Source organism: Oncorhynchus mykiss, chromosome 19 (genome assembly GCF_057628025.1).
Source record: "Oncorhynchus mykiss isolate SJ-2025 chromosome 19, ASM5762802v1, whole genome shotgun sequence".
Classification (NCBI taxonomy): Eukaryota; Metazoa; Chordata; class Actinopteri; order Salmoniformes; family Salmonidae; genus Oncorhynchus; species Oncorhynchus mykiss.
In genome coordinates, this window is record NC_143040.1 from 72,184,407 (window position 1) to 72,208,708 (window position 24,302).

The 24,302-nt window shown below is 46.4% G+C and overlaps 1 long non-coding RNA gene across 1 annotated transcript; it reads left to right on the forward strand.

Moving 5' to 3' along the window:
- The first annotated feature begins 698 nt into the window (after positions 1-698).
- Positions 699-4,773, forward strand: LOC110498285 (uncharacterized). The gene is made up of 3 exons (XR_002469814.3): positions 699-1,300; positions 3,919-3,986; positions 4,095-4,773. It is a non-coding gene; the product is annotated as an uncharacterized LOC110498285 (long non-coding RNA).
- Positions 4,774-24,302: the final 19,529 nt, after the last annotated feature.

The following is a 24,302-nucleotide window of genomic DNA, read 5'->3' on the forward strand; positions in this document are numbered from 1 at the left end:
TTTCTACTCACACTACCAAATATGTTGGATGCGTAGTTTAGAAGTCAGAAGGCAAGTTTAGTTACGTCACGGGCGCATTCCCTAACGGAAATATGCAAATAAATGCTACAACGCGCCAATAGGATCTCACTAGCTGGTGCTTGGCTCTGCCCACCTTGCTTGTTTTTTATTTCACCTTTATTTAACCAGGTAGGCTAGTTGAGACCACGTTCTCATTTACAACTGCGACCTGGCCAAGAATAAAGCAAAGCAGTTCGACACAAACAACAGTTACACATGGAGTAAACAAGCAGTCAATAATACAGTAGAAAAGGTACAGTGTGTACAAATGAGGTAGGATAAGGGAGGTAAGGCAATAAATAGGCCACGGTGATGAAGTAATTACAATGCAGAAGATTGAGCAAGTAGAGATACTGGGACGCAAGATAAATAAATAATACATTATTCTGCCCCACTATGACATTTGTTCATATTTGGAAGTGGACAGGCTGTGGTCTCTTAGGTTAGTTATATACACATCTTTGGTATGAAGATAGGCTAAAAGCTGCTTATCCGATCACGCATGGCGACCTTGGCTGGCAAAAGAAAAAAGCTCATGCGTAGAAACACGTCATTGGGTCTAACGGTCCTATATATCGCCGAACTGCGCATGTGCATGACGTCAAATCAAAAGGCACTCCTGTATAAAAAAAATGTAATTTTTTTTAACGAAAATGCAAACTTGTCCGTTTTTTTATGCTTGTTTTACCTTCACGAGGTTGGAGTAATAACACGTTGAACTACGTATAAGACATTGGCTCGGATGTAGGTTGTTCCTTTTAGTTGTCGAAGGAAGAATTATTCACTTCTCTCATTGACAAACACCGGTCTGGTCTGTTTCGCAAGCGTTCCCGGAAGTACCGCGATGTTGCGCCTCTGGCTTTAGAAACTCTGTGTTATCAAGGACTCCATATTAACTTCTCCATTGGATTGGTCGAACAGTGCAAAATAAAACCTCCCCCTACAGTTTTCTCTCTCGTCAACACCAGTATGCTGGCAATCTAGTTTCAGACGTTTTTTATTTTTTTAAGATAATTACAGTATTTTTAATGGGAGGAAAATTGAGGGGAGGGCTTTAGGATTTGTGTGACAGTTCAACAGCGCAATCTCCGTACAGGGCAGTCAGACGGCTGGGGGCAAAAAAATCGTAGAACTGGTTCTCGTAAGAGCTCGCAAGGGGGTGTCAAATACGGACATTGCCCCCCCCCCCCCCCGGGAATATAGCATTTACTGATGATGTTGGTGTCTTTGAAGAGTTTCTGTGAGTATCTTAATGATTCAAATAGGGTTAAAACGTAAGGGTTGTTGGATGACCAGTTTTTGCTGGGCAGTCCTTTGTTTACTTGTGTAGCCATCTGCGAGATAATAATATGATTGCGGCCCTCAATTTGGGGTTTTCGTACATGTGTGCCCATTCCTGAGTGGTAATACTGATGGTATGTCAAGGGCAGATGGTTCGTTTTATAAAGTAGGTTAGGATAATTCGTTTTAACAGGTTAGGTGAATTAACGTAGTGGCTTGGGAGAATTGAGGTTAAGGTTAAGAAAAGGGTTAGGCTTAGCGACAACGCTACGGTTGTCAACAACTGTTGTCCCCGACGGCGGCCACTATGGTGCTGTAGACTCCATCTAGTCACAACGGTACAAACGGAAACAGATCATTAGCATCATGAACACCTGTACACCCTTCATATGCTCACTCGCTCCTGGATCGGAGAAATATCCTATTCAGCTAATTCTTCTTGTCTGCTAAATTAACAAACCAACAAACAGCCTGTGGCACGGTGCATAGCCATATAATGTAGGTCAACTCATTCTGTTCTTCTGAAACATATTTCCTTCATATCATAATGTTTCTTTAGACCTACCTAAAATAAGTAAATAATGTATTGTGATGGTGTGTATTCAATTGATTTATTAGACTTTTTTTTTAAAAGTAGGTAATAGTGAAGACATCAAAACTATGAAATAACACATATGGAATCATGTAGTAACCAAAAAAAAGTGTTAAACAAATCACAATATATTTGAGATTCTTCAAAGTAGCCACCCTTTGCCTTGATGACAGCTTTGCACACGCTTGGCATTCTCTCAACCAGCTTCATGAGGTAGTCACTTGGAATGCATTTCAATTTACAGGTGTGCCTTGTTCAAAGTAAATTTGTGGAATTTCTTTCCTTAATGCGTCAGTAGTGTTGTGACAAGGTAGGGGTGTTATACAGAAGATAGCCTATCTGGTAAAAGACCAAGTCCATATTATAGCAAGAACATCTCAAATAAGCAAACAGAAACGACAGTCCATCATTACTTTAAGACATGAAGGTCAGTCAATACGGAAATTTCAAGAACTTTTAAAGTTTCTTCAAGTGCAGTCGCAAAAACCATGAAGTTCTATGTTGAAACTGGCTCTCATGAGGACCGCCACAGGAAAGGAAGACCCAGAGTTACCTCTGCTGCAGAGGATAAATTCATCAGAGTTACCTGCACCTCAGATTACAGCCCAAATAAATGCTTCACAGAGTTCTTTCAGGGAAAGGGGGGATACCTAGTCAGTTGTACAGGGAAAGGGGGGGATACCTAGTCAGTTGTACAGGGAAAGGGGGGGATACCTAGTCAGTTGTACAGGGAAAGGGGGGGATACCTAGTCAGTTGTACAGGGAAAGGGGGGGATACCTAGTCAGTTGTAAAGGGAAAGGGGGGGATACCTAGTCAGTTGTACAGGGAAAGGGGGGGATACCTAGTCAGTTGTACAGGGAAAGGGGGGGATACCTATTCAGTTGTAAAGGGAAGAAGGAGAGTGATGCAGTGCTGCTTCAGATGACCTGGCCTCCGCAATCACCCGACGTCAACACAATTGAGATGGTTTGGGATGAGTTGGATCACAGAGTGAAGGAACATCAGCCAAAATGTACTTAGAATAATTTAAAATATATTTTGATTTGTTTAACACTTTTTGGTTGCTACATGATTCCATATGTCAAAATTATGAAATAACACGTCTTCACTAGTATTCTACAATGTAGAAAATAGTAAAACAAATTAAGAAAAACCTTTTGAATGAGTAGGTGTGTCCAAACTATTGATTGGTACTGTATATAATTTCTCGTTGATGTAAAATATACACGTTCCTTATGTTTCCAAAACCGTGCCACAAGCGATGCGTTTTAAAGTTCAAAGTGAGCGTCGGGGATGTTAACAAAATTCCCCTGGCCAGAAAATACTATCGTCAATACGTGCTAAAGCAGTTAGCGACTATGAATGGGGGTTAGCCGCAATAGCTAGCTAGCTAACACTAAACGTATGTAGCACAAATTATTGGTTGTCATTGTATTCCCCTCTAATGTGCCACAGGTTGTTTGCCACAATAGCTCATTTGGATCACATTTGTGGAAGGTCGTTTCGTGCAATTTAAAAACAGCTACCTATTTTCTTAGCTATATTTATATATAAATAAATGTCCTAGCTATATTTTGAAATAAATAAATGTCAGGGCAATATTTATATATAAATAAATGTCCTAGCTATATTACGAAATAAATAAATGTCCTAGCTATATTTATAAATAAATAAATGTCCTAGCTATATTTATAAATAAATAAATGTCCTAGCTATATTTATAAATAAATAAATGTCCTAGCTATATTATGAAATAAATAAATGTCCTAGCTATATTTATATATAAATAAATGTCCTAGCTATATTTATAAATAAATAAATGTCCTAGCTATATTTATAAATAAATAAATGTCCTAGCTATATTTATATAAAAATAAATGTCCTAGCTATATTATGAAATAAATAAATGTCCTAGCTATATTTAGAAATAAATAAATGTCCTAGCTATATTTTGAATGAGGTATGTATGTTTGTCCACCCACAGGCTGCCTCTCCAGCTTCTAGACAAGATCATCTCTGACAGTGCAACAACCTGTCCAGCATTTGACAAAGGTCTTCTCAGCCACATCATAATGATATGTAGCTAGCTACCAGCTACTAGCTACATACTTTGTCAGAATACTAACTATTCTCTCATTTGTGACTCAAATCCCGAAACAGATGCGAAGTGAACGAGTGCCAGACTTTGTGGGGAAATGTCCAGACCGCAGCTCTTCACGTGAGACACATCCAGATTTGGGGTAACATCTCCCAATTGTCACGCCCAGCTGTTCAGACCAGAGATGGATCAAGAGCTCAACCTCTGCCACTATTTCGGCAGAGAACAGACAGTGGACTAAACTCCAGGGATGTATGGGGATACAGGAGAGACTGGCAACTACAGACAGCTCCAGGCTGGACCTGTCTGTCCCCTCTCTCTCTCTCTCTCTCCTCTATCCTCATCTTTCTGTCCCCTCCATTGCTTGTAGACGACGACGACGACGATGATATCTGTCAAGTCTTGTCCTGTTATTTTCATAACTAGGCATCGAACAGAACATATGTCGGCTAGTTGGTGGAATCATCCCCAGAATTGGTTTCATTTGCATTTAAAGTTATTCACAGACATCTCGGTAGGTTTTTTTTTCCCCTCCTGAAATGGAGGATCTCTGTTCTACTGCCTTTTTTTAGTAACCCAATAATCACCCTTTTGTCTGAACCAAGCAATTTACCATTATAATGAACAAAGTATAGGTCTAGTTTCAGATGTGCTGTGGACAGTGAGTTTGTTGTTGTTCTGAAAGGCCTCGTTCCCAACCTTCAACAACGGAGTAAAACATAGTAGATGTTGCAAACTGTATCAAAGATCTTGTCGCCTCCTAATGTCGCATGTCAGACTTTACTGCTACAGAGTTGGTTTGTTCTAATATATTATACCAGACCTTGACTGAAAAAACTACAGGACGGTAGATCTCCAGGAAGAGGGTTGGACTGTAAAACCTACAAGACAGTAGATCTACAGGAAGAGGGTTGGACTGAAAACCTACAGGACAGTAGATCTACAGGAAGAGGGTTGGACTGAAAACCTACAGGACAGTAGATCTACAGGAAGAGGGTTGGACTGAAAACCTACAGGACAGTAGATCTACAGGAAGAGGGTTGGACTGAAAACCTACAGGACAGTAGATCTCCAGGAAGAGGGTTGGGCTGCCCTGTACCTTATCATACCAGATTCGGAGCCTCTCGTCTGGCTCCGTGAGATTAGATTAGTAGTCCCTCCCTCTTATGATTGTTGATCTGTGGTGGAAAGATGTTTTTATTGCTTTACCTCATTGCCATGTTTTGCACCAGGACAGTTGGTGCTTTTCTCTATGATATTAACCAGTGTGAAGACAACAACAGTACACTAACCCAGGTCCTAGAGTTCGAGACAAATTAATATCGTTGTTTCCCCTTAGACGAAGTAGGGACCATATAGCCCAACATAACATACTGTACCAAAAGTGAAAAGACGCAATTCATTCTTACACCATATTGATTCATTCTTACACCATATTGATTCACTCGTACACCATATTGATTCATTCACTCTTACACCATATTGATTCATTCACTCGTACACCATATTGATTCATTCTTACACCATATTGATTCATTCTTACACCATATTGATTCATTCACTCTTACACCATATTGATTCATTCACTCGTACACCATATTGATTCATTCTTACACCATATTGATTCATTCTTACACCATATTGATTCATTCACTCTTACACCATATTGATTCATTCACTCTTACACCATATTGATTCATTCGTACACCATATTGATTCATTCTTACACCATATTAATTCATTCATACACCATGTTGATTCATTCATACACCATATTGATTCATTCACTCTTACACCATATTGATTCATTCTTACACCATATTGATTCATTCTTACACCATATTGATTCACTCGTACACCATATTGATTAATTCTTACACCATATTGATTCACTCGTACACCATATTGATTCACTCGTACACCATATTGATTCATTCTTACACCATATTGATTCATTCACTCTTACACCATATTGATTCATTCTTACACCATATTGATTCATTCACTCTTACACCATATTGATTCATTCATTCGTACACCATATTGATTCATTCATTCGTACACCATATTGATTCATTCTTACACCATATTGATTAATTCTTACACCATATTGATTCATTCACTCTTACACCATATTGATTCATTCACTCTTACACCATATTGATTCATTAGATAACCTTATCAGAGTTTGTATGAATGGCACAGAGTCCCAGATTATGTTATTTTAGTTATAGGACCGGATCCCCAGACACACAGTCCTAGTTATAGGACCAGATTCCCAGACACACAGTCCTAGTTATAGGACCGGATCCCCAGACACACAGTCCTAGTTATAGGACCGGATTCCCAGACACACAGTCCTAGTTATAGGACCAGATTCCCAGACACACAGTGCTAGTTATAGGACCGGATCCCCAGACACACAGTCCTAGTTATAGGACCGGATCCCCAGACACACAGTCCTAGTTATAGGACCGGATTCCCAGACACACAGTCCTAGTTATAGGACCAGATTCCCAGACACACAGTCCTAGTTATAGGACCGGATCCCCAGACACACAGTCCTAGTTATAGGACCGGATTCCCAGACACACAGTCCTAGTTATAGGGCCGGATCCCCAGACACACAGTCCTAGTTATAGGACCGGATCCCCAGACACACAGTCCTAGTTATAGGACCGGATCCCCAGACACACAGTCCTAGTTATAGGACCGGATCCCCAGACACACAGTCCTAGTTATAGGGCCGGATCCCCAGACACACAGTCCTAGTTATAGGGCCGGATCCCCAGACACACAGTCCTAGTTATAGGACCGGATCCCCAGACACACAGTCCTAGTTATAGGACCGGATCCCCAGACACACAGTCCTAGTTATAGGACCGGATCCCCAGACACACAGTGCTAGTTATAGGACCGGATCCCCAGACACACAGTCCTAGTTATAGGACCGGATCCCCAGACACACAGTCCTAGTTATAGGACCGGATTCCCAGACACACAGTCCTAGTTATAGGACCAGATTCCCAGACACACAGTCCTAGTTATAGGACCGGATCCCCAGACACACAGTCCTAGTTATAGGACCGGATTCCCAGACACACAGTCCTAGTTATAGGGCCGGATCCCCAGACACACAGTCCTAGTTATAGGACCGGATCCCCAGACACACAGTGCTAGTTATAGGGCCGGATCCCCAGACACACAGTCCTAGTTATAGGACCGGATTCCCAGACACACAGTCCTAGTTATAGGGCCGGATCCCCAGACACACAGTCCTAGTTATAGGACCGGATCCCCAGACACACAGTCCTAGTTATAGGACCGGATCCCCAGACACACAGTCCTAGTTATAGGACCGGATCCCCAGACACACAGTCCTAGTTATAGGACCGGATCCCCAGACACACAGTCCTAGTTATAGGGCCGGATCCCCAGACACACAGTCCTAGTTATAGGACCGGATCCCCAGACACACAGTCCTAGTTATAGGACCGGATCCCCAGACACACAGTCCTAGTTATAGGACCGGATCCCCAGACACACAGTCCTAGTTATAGGACCGGATCCCCAGACACACAGTCCTAGTTATAGGACCGGATCCCCAGACACACAGTCCTAGTTATAGGGCCGGATCCCCAGACACACAGTCCTAGTTATAGGGCCGGATCCCCAGACACACAGTCCTAGTTATAGGACCGGATCCCCAGACACACAGTCCTAGTTATAGGACCGGATCCCCAGACACACAGTCCTAGTTATAGGACCGGATTCCCAGACACACAGTCCTTGTCAAGGAGAAGTTCCATTGAAAAAGTGTTTTACTGCAGGTAACCTAGTGGTTAGAGCATTGGACTAGTAACCTAAAGGTTGCTGGATCGAATCCCAGAATTGACAAGGTAAAAATCTGTCGTTCTGCCCCCTGAACAAGGCGGTTATCCCACTGTTCCCCAGTAGGCCGTCATTGTAAATAAGAATTTGTTCTTAACTGACTTGCCTATTTAAACAAATTGAAATAGTCCAGAATTAGGCTTAATCTGTATCTGGGAAACAGGCCCTTAGAGTAGATTTATGTGTTGTCCCCATAGAGTTAGGTAGATTTATGTGTTGTGCCCATAGAGTTAGGTACATTTATGTGTTGTGCCCATAGAGTTAGGTAGATTTATGTGTCGAACCCATAGAGTTAGGTAGATGTATGTGTTGAACCCATAGAGTTAGGTAGATTTATGTGTTGAGCCCATAGAGTTAGGTAGATTTATGTGTTGAGCCAATAGAGTTAGATAGATATGTGTTGAGCCCATAGAGTTAGGTAGATTTATGTGTTGAGCCCATAGAGTTAGGTAGATATATGTGTTGAACCCATAGAGGTAGGTAGATGTATATGTTGTCCCCATAGAGTTGGGTAGATTTACGTGTTGAGCCCCAGGCAACATTTTCTATTTCATTAAGGGACTTTTTATTTTATTTTTTTGCATAATTTGCTGTCCACCACCTTCACTCCCTCCGGGATATGTGCAATATGGTATCTTATTACCTGTCATGATGTGGATATGAACATGTGATATTGTATGAACAAGTGACACGTTGTTTGAAAACAACAAAATCACCAACGTCTTCCATTAAGAAATATTTATAGTCTTCATATGCATTAGCTTGTTTAGAGGGACTGTGGTGCCAATATTAGAACTAACCATGCATGAAGGGTTGCTGGTGTTGCTTGCTTTTTGAATAACCAAAATCCCCTGAGCTGACGAGGTACAAATCTGTCGTTCTGCCCCCTGAACAAGGCAGTTTAACCCACTGTTCCCCTGAACAAGGCAGTTTAACCCACTGTTCCCCTGAACAAGGCAGTTAACCCACTGTTCCCCTGAACAAGGCAGTTAAACCCACTGTTCCCCTGAACAAGGCAGTTAACCCACTGTTCCCCTGAACAAGGCAGTTAACCCACTGTTCCCCTGAACAAGGCAGTTAAACCCACTGTTCCCCTGAACAAGGCAGTTTAACCCACTGTTCCCCTGAACAAGGCAGTTAACCCACTGTTCCCCTGAACAAGGCAGTTAACCCCACTGTTCCCCTTAACAAGGCAGTTTAACCCCACTGTTCCCCTGAACAAGGCAGTTTAACCCACTGTTCCCCTGAACAAGGCAGTTAACCCACTGTTCCTAGGCCGTCATTGAAAATAAGAATTTGTTTCTCAACTGACTTGCCTAGTTTAAAAAAAAAAAAAAGGAAACATTGTTTTCTAAAAACAGAACATGTTTGGGAGATTTGATTCAATTGTTAAATTCTATTCAGAGTGAATTTCACCACAGATATACAGTTATCTATTACTATCTAAACTGTATGTTATGGAATTAACACCTTTAGAATCAGACATATTGACATCCAGTGTGTTAACACAGGCAGCCCAATTCTGATCTTTTTTTCCACTAATTGGTCTTTTTGACCAATCAGATCGGCTCTTTTGCCACTAATTGGTATTTTTGGCCAATCAGATCGGCTCTTTTGCCACTAATTGGTCTTTTTGACCAATCAGATCGGCTCTTTTGCCAGTAATTGGTATTTTTGACCAATCAGATCGGCTCTTTTGCCACTAATTGGTCTTTTTGGCCAATCAGATCGGCTCTTTTGCCACTAATTGGTCTTTTTGACCAATCAGATCGGCTCTTTTGCCAGTAATTGGTCTTTTTGGCCAATCAGATCGGCTCTTTTGCCAGTAATTGGTCTTTTTGGCCAATCAGATCGGCTCTTTTGCCAATAATTAGACAACATATTAGAGTTGTGCGTCCTGTGGAAACAGCCTATCGTAATTGATCAATAAAATAACGATCTAGAAAATGAGAATATATTTAGTTTAAAAGCAAGACATCTAGACATTTCAGAAGAAAATAAAACAATTCTGCATGATTCAGTTTGTTTGATCTATTGTAATCTCTGTTTTTTTAAAGGAATGTTTAGCATATTAGAAGCTATATAATGTAATGTTTGTTTAGAGGGAAGACTATGGTGTATACTGTGGTTTAGGAGGACGTTTGTTCCTCGTAAGAAACACCCAACAGGGCGCGAAGTACCACATGTTGAAACCGAACGACTCACATTTGAATTGGCAAAACGGTCTTCTGGGGAAATTCAATATTCAAGCTACGTTCCCTATGGTACTAGTGCACTACTTTTTGACCGGGGGGGGGGACCATAGGGCTCTAGTACAAAGTAAGTAGTGCACTATGTAGGGAATAGGGTGTCATTTTTGGAAGTAGCCTCGGACTCGTACAGTATCATTCTGTAAGAACTAAGAACCCACTGATTTAGGAGGCCTGTGTTGATGCCTCTTTTCACAGTTTCCATTCTGTTCAAATGTTGCACCGTTGTCCATATCAATCGAACTATGTATGCATGTATACATGTGAATTATTATGCATCCTTCCTATTAATAGAGCTGCCTCAAGGAGAAACGACTGAACAAAAAAATAATAATAATAATAATTATGCTGTAAACCTTTCTTGACATGTATGAACTAATTCACTACCATCATCCTGTCTTGAATACTGTGTTTAAAAAAAATATATATAAAAAAAAATTGTAATGCTACATAATGTGGCAATGCTTAGGAAAAGGTCAATCTAGAATGTATCGATCATTTAAAACTATATTAAATGCGAGGAGAAAATATTATGCATGACTTAAAAGTAATCAATGATTTGTATCGCGGGCAATAATCAACTTGGTCCATTTGCGTTGATCATTAGATCTGTGATACTGAAAGGTTGATATTGTGGCGCTGTGATATACGGTAGTAATACGTTTTACAGGTCTTGAATAACAGGGGACGGTTGTTGACATCACCCTGAGCACATTTCTTTTGATAAAAAGAATGTACGATGTTGATCAACAGCCTGAAATCCAGGCTGTTTGCGCTATCATTCTACTATCATTCTACTATCATTCTACTAGCATTCTACTATCATTCTACTAGCATTCTACTAGCATTCTACTATCATTCTACTAGCATTCTACTAGCATTCTACTAGCATTCTACTATCATTCTACTAGCATTCTACTATCATTCTACTAGCATTCTACTAGCATTCTACTATCATTCTACTATCATTCTACTAGCATTCTACTATCATTCTACTAGCATTCTACTATCATTCTACTATCATTCTACTATCATTCTACTAGCATTCTACTATCATTCTACTATCATTCTAATGACAAGGAGTGGCATGATGGCCCAAAAGACTGGATTGCAGGCTGTTGATCCAAGTACTACTAGTGAACAAACAGAATGAGTTGACTGTGCGTTGTGGTGTGACTATGCACTCCAGCGAGAGGCCCTGGGGCATTGCTGGAGCAACGGAGTCTCCCGTCTCGGTTGTGGAATTAACTGAAGAAATGTGCATCAGAAATCTGTAGCAATAAAAAGCAGCATGGTGCCAATAGCACGAATGACTGGACTGGTTTGTGTGGCATTACAACTCACACCTTCTCCCATATCTTCATTCCTGAGTCCAATTCTCTACCAAGGTCTGAACTCTTCATCACATTAAGATAAAAGGTCTGAGCTCTTCATCACATTAAGATAAAAGTTCTGAACTCTTCATCACATTAAGATACAAGGTCTGAACTCTTCATCACATTAAGATACAAGGTCTGAACTCTTCATCACATTAAGATACAAGGTCTGAGCTCTTCATCACATTAAGATACAAGGTCTGAACTCTTCATCACATTAAGATACAAGGTCTGAACTCTTCATCACATTAAGATACAAGGTCTGAACTCTTCATTACATTAAGATACAAGGTCTGAACTCTTCATTACATTAAGATACAAGGTCTGAACTCTTCATCACATTAAGATACAAGGTCTGAACTCTTCATCACATTAAGATACAAGGTCTGAACTCTTCATCACATTAAGATACAAGGTCTGAACTCTTCATTACATTAAGATAATGCGCCTCTCAAGGATAGCAGGGTTTTCCAAGGTGACGTCTAGCGCCTCTCAAGGATAGCGACTGGAAGAGAAACGTCCACCAGCTACCTGGTGGATAATGGTACCTCCATCAGTCTGATTCAGTATCAGCAGGCCCAGGCCCTGGTGAGGAGAACTATCCCTCAGTCTGATTCAGTATAAACAGGCCCTGGTGAGGAGAACTATCCCTCAGTCTGATTCAGTATCAACAGGCCCTGGTGAGGAGAACTATCCCTCAGTCTGATTCAGTATCAACAGGCCCTGGTGAGGAGAACTATCCCTCAGTCTGATTCAGTATCAGCAGGCCCTGGTGAGGAGAACTATCCCTCAGTCTGATTCAGTATCAGCAGGCCCTGGTGAGGAGAACTATCCCTCAGTCTGATTCAGTATCAGCAGGCCCTGGTGAGGAGAACTATCCCTCAGTCTGATTCAGTATCAGCAGGCCCTGGTGAGGAGAACTATCCCTCAGTCTGATTCATTATCAGCAGGCCCAGGCCCTGGTGAGGAGAACTATCCCTCAGTCTGATTCAGTATAAACAGGCCCAGGCCCTGGTGAGGAGACCTATCCCTCAGTCTGATTCAGTATCAGCAGGCCCTGGTGAGGAGAACTATCCCTCAGTCTGATTCATTATCAGCAGGCCCAGGCCCTGGTGAGGAGACCTATCCCTCAGTCTGATTCAGTATAAACAGGCCCTGGTGAGGAGAACTATCCCTCAGTCTGATTCAGTATCAACAGGCCCTGGTGAGGAGAACTATCCCTCAGTCTGATTCAGTATCAACAGGCCCTGGTGAGGAGAACTATCCCTCAGTCTGATTCAGTATCAGCAGGCCCTGGTGAGGAGAACTATCCCTCAGTCTGATTCAGTATCAGCAGACCCAGGCCCTGGTGAGGAGAACTATCCCTCAGTCTGATTCAGTATAAACAGGCCCTGGTGAGGAGAACTATCCCTCAGTCTGATTCAGTATCAACAGGCCCTGGTGAGGAGAACTATCCCTCAGTCTGATTCAGTATCAGCAGGCCCTGGTGAGGAGAACTATCCCTCAGTCTGATTCAGTATCAGCAGGCCCTGGTGAGGAGAACTATCCCTCAGTCTGATTCAGTATCAACAGGCCCTGGTGAGGAGAACTATCCCTCAGTCTGATTCAGTATCAGCAGGCCCTGGTGAGGAGAACTATCCCTCAGTCTGATTCAGTATCAGCAGGCCCAGGCCCTGGTGAGGAGAACTATCCCTCAGTCTGATTCAGTATCAGCAGGCCCAGGCCCTGGCGAGGAGAACTATCCCTCAGTCTGATTCAGTATCAACAGGCCCTGGTGAGGAGAACTATCCCTCAGTCTGATTCAGTATCAACAGGCCCTGGTGAGGAGAACTATCCCTCAGTCTGATTCAGTATCAACAGGCCCTGGTGAGGAGAACTATCCCTCAGCCTGATTCAGTATCAGCAGGCCCAGGCCCTGGTGAGGAGAACTATCCCTTAGTCTGATTCAGTATCAGCAGGCCCTGGTGAGGAGAACTATCCCTCAGTCTGATTCAGTATCAGCAGGCCCATGCCCTGGTGAGGAGAACTATCCCTTAGTCTGATTCAGTATCAGCAGGCCCTGGTGAGGAGAACTATCCCTCAGTCTGATTCAGTATCAACAGGCCCTGGTGAGGAGAACTATCCCTCAGTCTGATTCAGTATCAACAGGCCCTGGTGAGGAGAACTATCCCTCAGTCTGATTCAGTATCAACAGGCCCTGGTGAGGAGAACTATCCCTCAGCCTGATTCAGTATCAGCAGGCCCAGGCCCTGGTGAGGAGAACTATCCCTTAGTCTGATTCAGTATCAGCAGGCCCTGGTGAGGAGAACTATCCCTCAGTCTGATTCAGTATCAGCAGGCCCATGCCCTGGTGAGGAGAACTATCCCTTAGTCTGATTCAGTATCAGCAGGCCCTGGTGAGGAGAACTATCCCTCAGTCTGATTCAGTATCAGCAGACCCAGGCCCTGGTGAGGAGAACTATCCCTCAGTCTGATTCAGTATCAGCAGGCCCAGGCCCTGGTGAGGAGAACTATCCCTCAGTCTGATTCAGTATCAGCAGGCCCTGGTGAGGAGAACTATCCCTCAGTCTGATTCAGTATCAGCAGGCCCTGGTGAGGAGAACTATCCCTCAGCCTGATTCAGTATCAGCAGGCCCTGGTGAGGAGAACTATCCCTCAGTCTGATTCAGTATCAACAGGCCCTGGTGAGGAGAACTATCCCTCAGTCTGATTCAGTATCAGCAGGCCCAGGCCCTGGCGAGGAGAACTATCCCTCAGTCTGATTCAGTATCAGCAGGCCCTGGTGAGGAGAACTATACCTCAGTCTGATTCAGTATCAACAGGCCCTGGTGAGGAGAACTATCCCTCAGTCTGATTCAGTATCAACAGGCCCTGGTGAGGAGAACTATCCCTCAGTCTGATTCAGTATCAACAGGCCCTGGTGAGGAGAACTATCCCTCAGTCTGATTCAGTATCAGCAGGCCCTGGTGAGGAGAACTATCCCTCAGTCTGATTCAGTATCAGCAGGCCCTGGCGAGGAGAACTATCCATCAGTCTGATTCAGTATCAGCAGGCCCTGGTGAGGAGAACTATCCATCAGTCTGATTCAGTATCAGCAGGCCCTGGCGAGGAGAACTATCCCTCAGTCTGGTTCAGTATCAACAGGCCCTGGTGAGGAGAACTATCCCTCAGTCTGATTCAGTATCAGCAGGCCCTGGTGAGGAGAACTATCCCTCAGTCTGATTCAGTATCAGCAGGCCCAGGCCCTGGTGAGGAGAACTATCCCTCAGTCTGATTCAGTATCAGCAGGCCCTGGCGAGGAGAACTATCCCTCAGTCTGATTCAGTATCAACAGGCCCTGGTGAGGAGAACTATCCCTCAGTCCGATTCAGTATCAGCAGGCCCTGGTGAGGAGAACTATCCCTCAGTCTGATTCAGTATAAACAGGCCCTGGTGAGGAGAACTATCCCTCAGTCTGATTCAGTATCAACAGGCCCTAGTGAGGAGAACTATCCCTCAGTCTGATTCAGTATCAGCAGGCCCTGGTGAGGAGAACTATCCCTCAGTCTGATTCAGTATCAGCAGGCCCTAGTGAGGAGAACTATCCCTCAGTCTGATTCAGTATCAACAGGCCCTAGTGAGGAGAACTATCCCTCAGTCTGATTCAGTATCAACAGGCCCTAGTGAGGAGAACTATCCCTCAGTCTGATTCAGTATCAACAGGCCCTAGTGAGGAGAACTATCCCTCAGTCTGATTCAGTATAAACAGGCCCTGGTGAGGAGAACTATCCCTCAGTCTGATTCAGTATCAGCAGGCCCTGGTGAGGAGAACTATCCCTCAGTCTGATTCAGTATCAGCAGGCCCTAGTGAGGAGAACTATCCCTCAGTCTGATTCAGTATCAACAGGCCCTAGTGAGGAGAACTATCCCTCAGTCTGATTCAGTATCAACAGGCCCTGGTGAGGAGAACTATCCCTCAGTCTGATTCAGTATCAGCAGGCCCTGGTGAGGAGAACTATCCCTCAGTCTGATTCAGTATCAACAGGCCCAGGCCCTGGCGAGGAGAACTATCCCGCAGTCTGATTCAGTATCAGCAGGCCCTGGTGAGGAGAACTATCCCTCAGTCTGATTCAGTATCAGCAGGCCTTGGTGAGGAGAACTATCCCTCAGTCTGATTCAGTATAAACAGGCCCTGGTAAGGAGAACTATCCCTCAGTCTGATTCAGTATCAGCAGGCCCTGGTGAGGAGAACTATCCCTCAGTCTGATTCAGTATCAGCAGGCCCTAGTGAGGAGAACTATCCCTCAGTCTGATTCAGTATCAACAGGCCCTGGTGAGGATAACTATCCCTCAGTCTGATTCAGTATCAGCAGGCCCTGGTGAGGAGAACTATCCCTCAGTCTGATTCAGTATCAGCAGGCCCTGGTGAGGAGAACTATCCCTCAGTCTGATTCAGTATCAGCAGGCCCTGGTGAGGAGAACTATCCCTCAGTCTGATTCAGTATCAGCAGGCCCTGGTGAGGAGAACTATCCCTCAGTCTGATTCATTATCAGCAGGCCCAGGCCCTGGTGAGGAGACCTATCCCTCAGTCTGATTCAGTATCAGCAGGCCCTGGTGAGGAGAACTATCCCTCAGTCTGATTCATTATCAGCAGGCCCTGGTGAGGAGAACTATCCCTCAGTCTGATTCAGTATCAGCAGGCCCTGGTGAGGAGAACTATCCCTCAGTCTGATTCAGTATCAGCAGGCCCTGGTGAGGAGAACTATCCCTCAGTCTGATTCAGTATCAACAGGCCCTGGTGAGGAGAACTATCCCTCAGTCTGATTCAGTATAAACAGGCCCTGGTGAGGAGAACTATCCCTCAGTCTGATTCAGTATCAGCAGGCCCTAGTGAGGAGAACTATCCCTCAGTCTGATTCAGTATCAGCAGGCCCTGGTGAGGAGAACTATCCCTCAGTCTGATTCAGTATCAGCAGGCCTTGGTGAGGAGAACTATCCCTCAGTCTGATTCAGTATCAGCAGGCCCTGGTGAGGAGAACTATCCCTCAGTCTGATTCAGTATCAGCAGGCCCTGGTGAGGAGAACTATCCCTCAGTCTGATTCAGTATCAGCAGGCCCTGGTGAGGAGAACTATCCCTCAGTCTGATTCAGTATCAACAGGCCCTGGTGAGGAGAACTATCCCTCAGTCTGATTCAGTATCAACAGGCCCTGGTGAGGAGAACTATCCCTCAGTCTGATTCAGTATCAGCAGGCCCTGGTGAGGAGAACTATCCCTCAGTCTGATTCAGTATCAGCAGACCCAGGCCCTGGTGAGGAGAACTATCCCTCAGTCTGATTCAGTATAAACAGGCCCTGGTGAGGAGAACTATCCCTCAGTCTGATTCAGTATCAACAGGCCCTGGTGAGGAGAACTATCCCTCAGTCTGATTCAGTATCAGCAGGCCCTGGTGAGGAGAACTATCCCTCAGTCTGATTCAGTATCAGCAGGCCCTGGTGAGGAGAACTATCCCTCAGTCTGATTCAGTATCAGCAGGCCCAGGCCCTGGCGAGGAGAACTATCCATCAGTCTGATTCAGTATCAACAGGCCCTAGTGAGGAGAACTATCCCTCAGTCTGATTCAGTATCAACAGGCCCTGGTGAGGAGAACTATCCCTCAGTCTGATTCAGTATCAGCAGGCCCTGGTGAGGAGAACTATCCCTAAGTCTGATTCAGTATCAACAGGCCCAGGCCCTGGCGAGGTGAACTATCCCTCAGTCTGATTCAGTATCAGCAGGCCCTGGTGAGGAGAACTATCCCTCAGTCTGATTCAGTATCAGCAGGCCCTGGTGAGGAGACCTATCCCTCAGTCTGATTCAGTATAAACAGGCCCTGGTGAGGAGAACTATCCCTCAGTCTGATTCAGTATCGGCAGGCCCTGGTGAGGAGAACTATCCCTCAGTCTGATTCAGTATCAGCAGGCCCTAGTGAGGAGAACTATCCCTCAGTCTGATTCAGTATCAACAGGCCCTGGTGAGGAGAACTATCCCTCAGTCTGATTCAGTATCAACAGGCCCTGGTGAGGATAACTATCCCTCAGTCTGATTCAGTATCAGCAGGCCCTGGTGAGGAGAACTATCCCTCAGTCTGATTCAGTATCAGCAGGCCCTGGTGAGGAGAACTATCCCTCAGTCTGATTCAGTATCAGCAGGCCCTGGTGAGGAGAACTATCCCTCAGTCTGATTCAGTATCAGCAGGCCCTGGTGAGGAGAACTATCCCTCAGTCTGATTCATTATCAGCAGGCCCAGGCCCTGGTGAGGAGACCTATCCCTCAGTCTGATTCAGTATCAGCAGGCCCTGGTGAGGAGAACTATCCCTCAGTCTGATTCATTATCAGCAGGCCCTGGTGAGGAGAACTATCCCTCAGTCTGATTCAGTATCAGCAGGCCCTGGTGAGGAGAACTATCCCTCAGTCTGATTCAGTATCAGCAGGCCCTGGTGAGGAGAACTATCCCTCAGTCTGATTCAGTATCAACAGGCCCTGGTGAGGAGAACTATCCCTCAGTCTGATTCAGTATAAACAGGCCCTGGTGAGGAGAACTATCCCTCAGTCTGATTCAGTATCAGCAGGCCCTAGTGAGGAGAACTATCCCTCAGTCTGATTCAGTATCAGCAGGCCCTGGTGAGGAGAACTATCCCTCAGTCTGATTCAGTATCAGCAGGCCCTGGTGAGGAGAACTATCCCTCAGTCTGATTCAGTATCAGCAGGCCCTGGTGAGGAGAACTATCCCTCAGTCTGATTCAGTATCAGCAGGCCCTGGTGAGGAGAACTATCCCTCAGTCTGATTCAGTATCAGCAGGCCCTGGTGAGGAGAACTATCCCTCAGTCTGATTCAGTATCAACAGGCCCTGGTGAGGAGAACTATCCCTCAGTCTGATTCAGTATCAACAGGCCCTGGTGAGGAGAACTATCCCTCAGTCTGATTCAGTATCAGCAGGCCCTGGTGAGGAGAACTATCCCTCAGTCTGATTCAGTATCAGCAGACCCAGGCCCTGGTGAGGAGAACTATCCCTCAGTCTGATTCAGTATAAACAGGCCCTGGTGAGGAGAACTATCCCTCAGTCTGATTCAGTATCAACAGGCCCTGGTGAGGAGAACTATCCCTCAGTCTGATTCAGTATCAGCAGGCCCTGGTGAGGAGAACTATCCCTCAGTCTGATTCAGTATCAGCAGGCCCTGGTGAGGAGAACTATCCCTCAGTCTGATTCAGTATCAACAGGCCCTGGTGAGGAGAACTATCCCTCAGTCTGATTCAGTATCAGCAGGCCCAGGCCCTGGCGAGGAGAACTATCCATCAGTCTGATTCAGTATCAACAGGCCCTGGTGAGGAGAACTATCCCTCAGTCTGATTCAGTATCAACAGGCCCTGGTGAGGAGAACTATCCCTCAGTCTGATTCAGTATCAACAGGCCCTGGTGAGGAGAACTATCCCTCAGCCTGATTCAGTATCAGCAGGCCCAGGCCCTGGTGAGGAGAACTATCCCTTAGTCTGATTCAGTATCAGCAGGCCCTGGTGAGGAGAACTATCCCTCAGTCTGATTCAGTATAAACAGGCCCTGGTGAGGAGAACTATCCCTCAGTCTGATTCAGTATCAACAGGCCCTGGTGAGGAGAACTATCCCTCAGTCTGATTCAGTATCAGCAGGCCCAGGCCCTGGCGAGGAGAACTATCCCTCAGTCTGATTCAGTATCAGCAGGCCCTGGTGAGGAGAACTATACCTCAGTCTGATTCAGTATCAACAGGCCCTGGTGAGGAGAACTATCCCTCAGTCTGATTCAGTATCAACAGGCCCTGGTGAGGAGAACTATCCCTCAGTCTGATTCAGTATCAGCAGGCCCTGGTGAGGAGAACTATCCCTCAGTCTGATTCAGTATCTGCAGGCCCTGGCGAGGAGAACTATCCATCAGTCTGATTCAGTATCAGCAGGCCCTGGTGAGGAGAACTATCCCTCAGCCTGATTCAGTATCAGCAGGCCCAGGCCCTGGTGAGGAGAACTATCCCTTAGTCTGATTCAGTATCAGCAGGCCCTGGTGAGGAGAACTATCCCTCAGTCTGATTCAGTATAAACAGGCCCTGGTGAGGAGAACTATCCCTCAGTCTGATTCAGTATCAACAGGCCCTGGTGAGGAGAACTATCCCTCAGTCTGATTCAGTATCAGCAGGCCCAGGCCCTGGCGAGGAGAACTATCCCTCAGTCTGATTCAGTATCAGCAGGCCCTGGTGAGGAGAACTATACCTCAGTCTGATTCAGTATCAACAGGCCCTGGTGAGGAGAACTATCCCTCAGTCTGATTCAGTATCAACAGGCCCTGGTGAGGAGAACTATCCCTCAGTCTGATTCAGTATCAGCAGGCCCTGGTGAGGAGAACTATCCCTCAGTCTGATTCAGTATCTGCAGGCCCTGGCGAGGAGAACTATCCATCAGTCTGATTCAGTATCAGCAGGCCCTGGTGAGGAGAACTATCCCTCAGTCTGATTCAGTATAAACAGGCCCTGGTGAGGAGAACTATCCCTCAGTCTGATTCAGTATCAACAGGCACTGGTGAGGAGAACTATCCCTCAGTCTGATTCAGTATCAGCAGGCCCAGGCCCTGGTGAGGAGAACTATCCCTCAGTCTGATTCAGTATCAGCAGGCCCTGGTGAGGAGACCTATCCTTCAGTCTGATTCAGTATCAGCAGGCCCAGGCCCTGGTGAGGAGAACTATCCCTCAGTCTGATTCAGTATCAGCAGGCCCTGGTGAGGAGAACTATCCCTCAGTCTGATTCAGTATAAACAGGCCCTGGTGAGGAGAACTATTCCTCAGTCTGATTCAGTATCAACAGGCCCTGGTGAGGAGAACTATCCCTCAGTCTGATTCAGTATCAACAGGCCCTGGTGAGGAGAACTATCCCTCAGTCTGATTCAGTATCAACAGGCCCTGGTGAGGAGAACTATCCCTCAGTCTGATTCAGTATCAGCAGGCCCTGGTGAGGAGAACTATCCCTCAGTCTGATTCAGTATCAGCAGGCCTTGGTGAGGAGAACTATCCATCAGTCTGATTCAGTATCAGCAGGCCCTGGTGAGGAGAACTATCCCTCAGTCTGATTCAGTATCAGCAGGCCCTGGTGAGGAGAACTATCCCTCAGTCTGATTCAGTATCAGCAGGCCCTGGTGAGGAGAACTATCCCTCAGTCTGATTCAGTATCAGCAGGCCCTGGTGAGGAGAACTATCCCTCAGTCTGATTCAGTATCAGCAGGCCCTGGTGAGGAGAACTATCCCTCAGTCTGATTCAGTATCAGCAGGCCCTGGTGAGGAGAACTATCCCTCAGTCTGATTCAGTATCAGCAGGTCCTGGCGAGGAGAACTATCCCTCAGTCTGATTCAGTATCAGCAGGCCCTGGTGAGGAGAACTATCCCTCAGTCTGATTCAGTATAAACAGGCCCTGGTGAGGAGAACTATCCCTCAGTCTGATTCAGTATCAGCAGGCCCTGGTGAGGAGAACTATCCCTCAGTCTGATTCAGTATCAGCAGGCCCTGGCCCTGGTGAGGAGACCTATACCTCAGTCTGATTCAGTATCATCAGGCCCTGGTGAGGAGAACTATCCCTCAGTCTGATTCAGTATCAACAGGCCCTGGTGAGGAGAACTATCCCTCAGTCTGATTCAGTATCAACAGGCCCTGGTGAGGAGAACTATCCCTCAGTCTGATTCAGTATCAACAGGCCCTGGTGAGGAGAACTATCCCTCAGTCTGATTCAGTATCAGCAGGCCCTGGTGAGGAGAACTATCTGTCAGGCAAAGAGGTCATGTTGGTGTCAGTTCTGTGACACCATTGGAAGGCCGACACCTGTGGGAGAAGTGTGGGGGATGATCAAGAGGATGAGTGGATTCAGAAGGGAGTGGGAAGGATGTGGCAGTAACAGATGAGGAGAAGGCAGAGATGATGGCCAAAGTGTTTTGTCCAAGTGAATAGCTCTGCAAATTTGTCAAGAGGATGGGCAGAGGGGGAGAGAGAGAGCGAGAGAGGAGCTTCCTGGAGTGCTGGATAGGACAGGGGATGTAAATGATGTGTTGAATGCGCCATGACAGGTGAAAAGGGCAATAGGTAAGGCTGGGTTAACTTCACCTGGGAAAGATGAGGTGTGCTATATTATGTTGGCCCATCTTAGCGATGAGGCACTGGATAAGGTATTGGTGTTGTACAACAGAGTGTGTGAGGAGGGGAAACTACCAGGCAGCTGGAAGGAGGCAGTAGTGGTACCAATCCGGAAGCCAGGGAAGGACCCAATGAGGCCAACAAGCTATCGGCCAATAGCTTTAACATCACATGTATGTAAGATTAAGATCTATGGACACAGTGCTCTGATTGGAAGGAGAGATCAGGAACAGGAGGGGAACTATGGACCCAGTACTCTGATTGGAAGGAGAGATCAGGAAGGCGATCTATGGACACAGTGCTCTGATTGGAAGGAGAGATCAGGAAGGCTCAGGTGAACAAGGACAGTCTGTATTTTTTGATGTGGAGAAGGTATATGATATGATGTGGAGAAGGTGTATGATATGATGTGGAAGGAGAGGTTGTTAATCAAGGTAGATATTATGTTGGTAGGAGGAAGAACACACCACTGGATAAAGGACTTCCTGTTTGGAAGGTCTATCCAGGTGAGGGTGGGGAAGTCTCTACCAGGTGGATAACGGTGGATAACGGTACACCACAGGGGAGCGTGATTAGTCCTCTGTTGTTCTCAATCGTGATCAATGATGTTTACTCTCATGTACGGACGGATATTGGGAAGTCGTTCTTCACAGACGATGGGGCCTTATGAAAGAGGGGAAGAAATGTGCCATACATAGTCAGGAAGGTACAGGAAGCGATTGATGAGGTAGAGCAGTGGGCATTAATGTGGGGATTCAGGTTCTCTGTAGAGAAAGCTCAGACAGTGTTCTTTACCAGGTGGAAGGTGGGGGATGAGGTATGCTTGAGGTTATATGGGAGAAACTTGGAGAGGGTGGGGTCCTTCAGGTTCCTTGGGGTATACTTTGACCCTAGACTGACCTGGGCAGAACACATTGAGAGAGTGGTGGAAAAGTGTGAGAAGGTGCTAAATGTGATGCGCTGTCTGTCTGACAGGGAAGGAGTGGGGGGGCTGGGCGTTCCTCATTGAGGACCATGTATGTTGCATTGATCTGGTCTGACAGGGAAGGAGTGGGGGGGGGGGCTGGGCGTTCCTCATTGAGGACCATGTATGTTACATTGATCTGGTCTGACAGGGAAGGAGTGGGGGGGGGGGGCTGGGCGTTCCTATTTGAGGACCATGTATGTTGCATTGATCTGGTCTGACAGGGAAGGAGTGGGGGGGGGGGGGGCGTTCCTCATTGAGGACCATGTATGTTACATTGATCTGGTCTGACAGGGAAGGAGTGGGGGGGGGGGGGGGGCGTTCCTCATTGAGGACCATGTATGTTGCATTGATCTGGTCTGACAGGGAAGGAGTGGGGGGGGGGGGGGGGGCGTTCCTCATTGAGGACCATGTATGTTACATTGATCTGGTCTGACAGGGAAGGAGTGGGGGGGGGGGGGGCGTTCCTCATTGAGGACCATGTATGTTGCATTGATCTGGTCTGACGGGGAAGGAGTGGGGGGGGGCTGGGCGTTCCTCATTGAGGACCATGTATGTTACATTGATCTGGTCTGACAGGGAAGGAGTGGGGGGGGGGGGCTGGGCGTTCCTCATTGAGGACCATGTATGTTACATTGATCTGATCTGATGGGGAAGGAGTGGGGGGGGGCTGGGCGTTCCTCATTGAGGACCATGTATGTTGCATTGATCTGGTCTGACAGGGAAGGAGTGGGGGGGGGCTGGGCGTTCCTCATTGAGGACCATGTATGTTACATTGATCTGGTCTGACAGGGAAGGAGTGGGGGGGGGGGGGGCTGGGCGTTCCTCATTGAGGACCATGTATGTTACATTGATCTGATCTGACAGGGAAGGAGTGGGGGGCTGGGCGTTCCTCATTGAAGACCATGTATGTTGCATTGATCTGGTCTGACAGGGAAGGAGTGGGGGGGGCTGGGCGTTCCTCATTGAGGACCATGTATGTTACATTGATCTGATCTGACAGGGAAGGAGTGGGGGGCTGGGCGTTCCTCATTGAGGACCATGTATGTTGCATTGATCCGGTCTGACAGGGAAGGAGTGGGGGGGGGCTGGGCGTTCCTCATTGAGGACCATGTATGTTGCATTGATCTGGTCTGACAGGGAAGGAGTGGGGGGGGGCTGGGCGTTCCTCATTGAGGACCATGTATGTTACATTGATCCGGTCTGATGGGGAAGGAGTGGGGGGGGGGGGGGGGGGGGGCTGGGCGTTCCTCATTGAGGACCATGTATGTTCTATTGATCTGGTCTGACAGGGAAGGAGTGGGGGGGGGCTGGGCGTTCCTCATTGAGGACCATGTATGTTCTATTGATCTGGTCTGACAGGGAAGGAGTGGGGGGGGGGCTGGGCGTTCCTCATTGAGGACCATGTATGTTCTATTGATCTGGTCTGACAGGGAAGGAGTGGGGGGGGCTGGGCGTTCCTCATTGAGGACCATGTATGTTGCATTGATCTGGTCTGACAGGGAAGGAGTGGGGGGGGGGGGCTGGGCGTTCCTCATTGAGGACCATGTATGTTACATTGATCTGGTCTGACAGGGAAGGAGTGGGGGGGGGGGCTGGGCGTTCCTCATTGAGGACCATGTATGTTGCA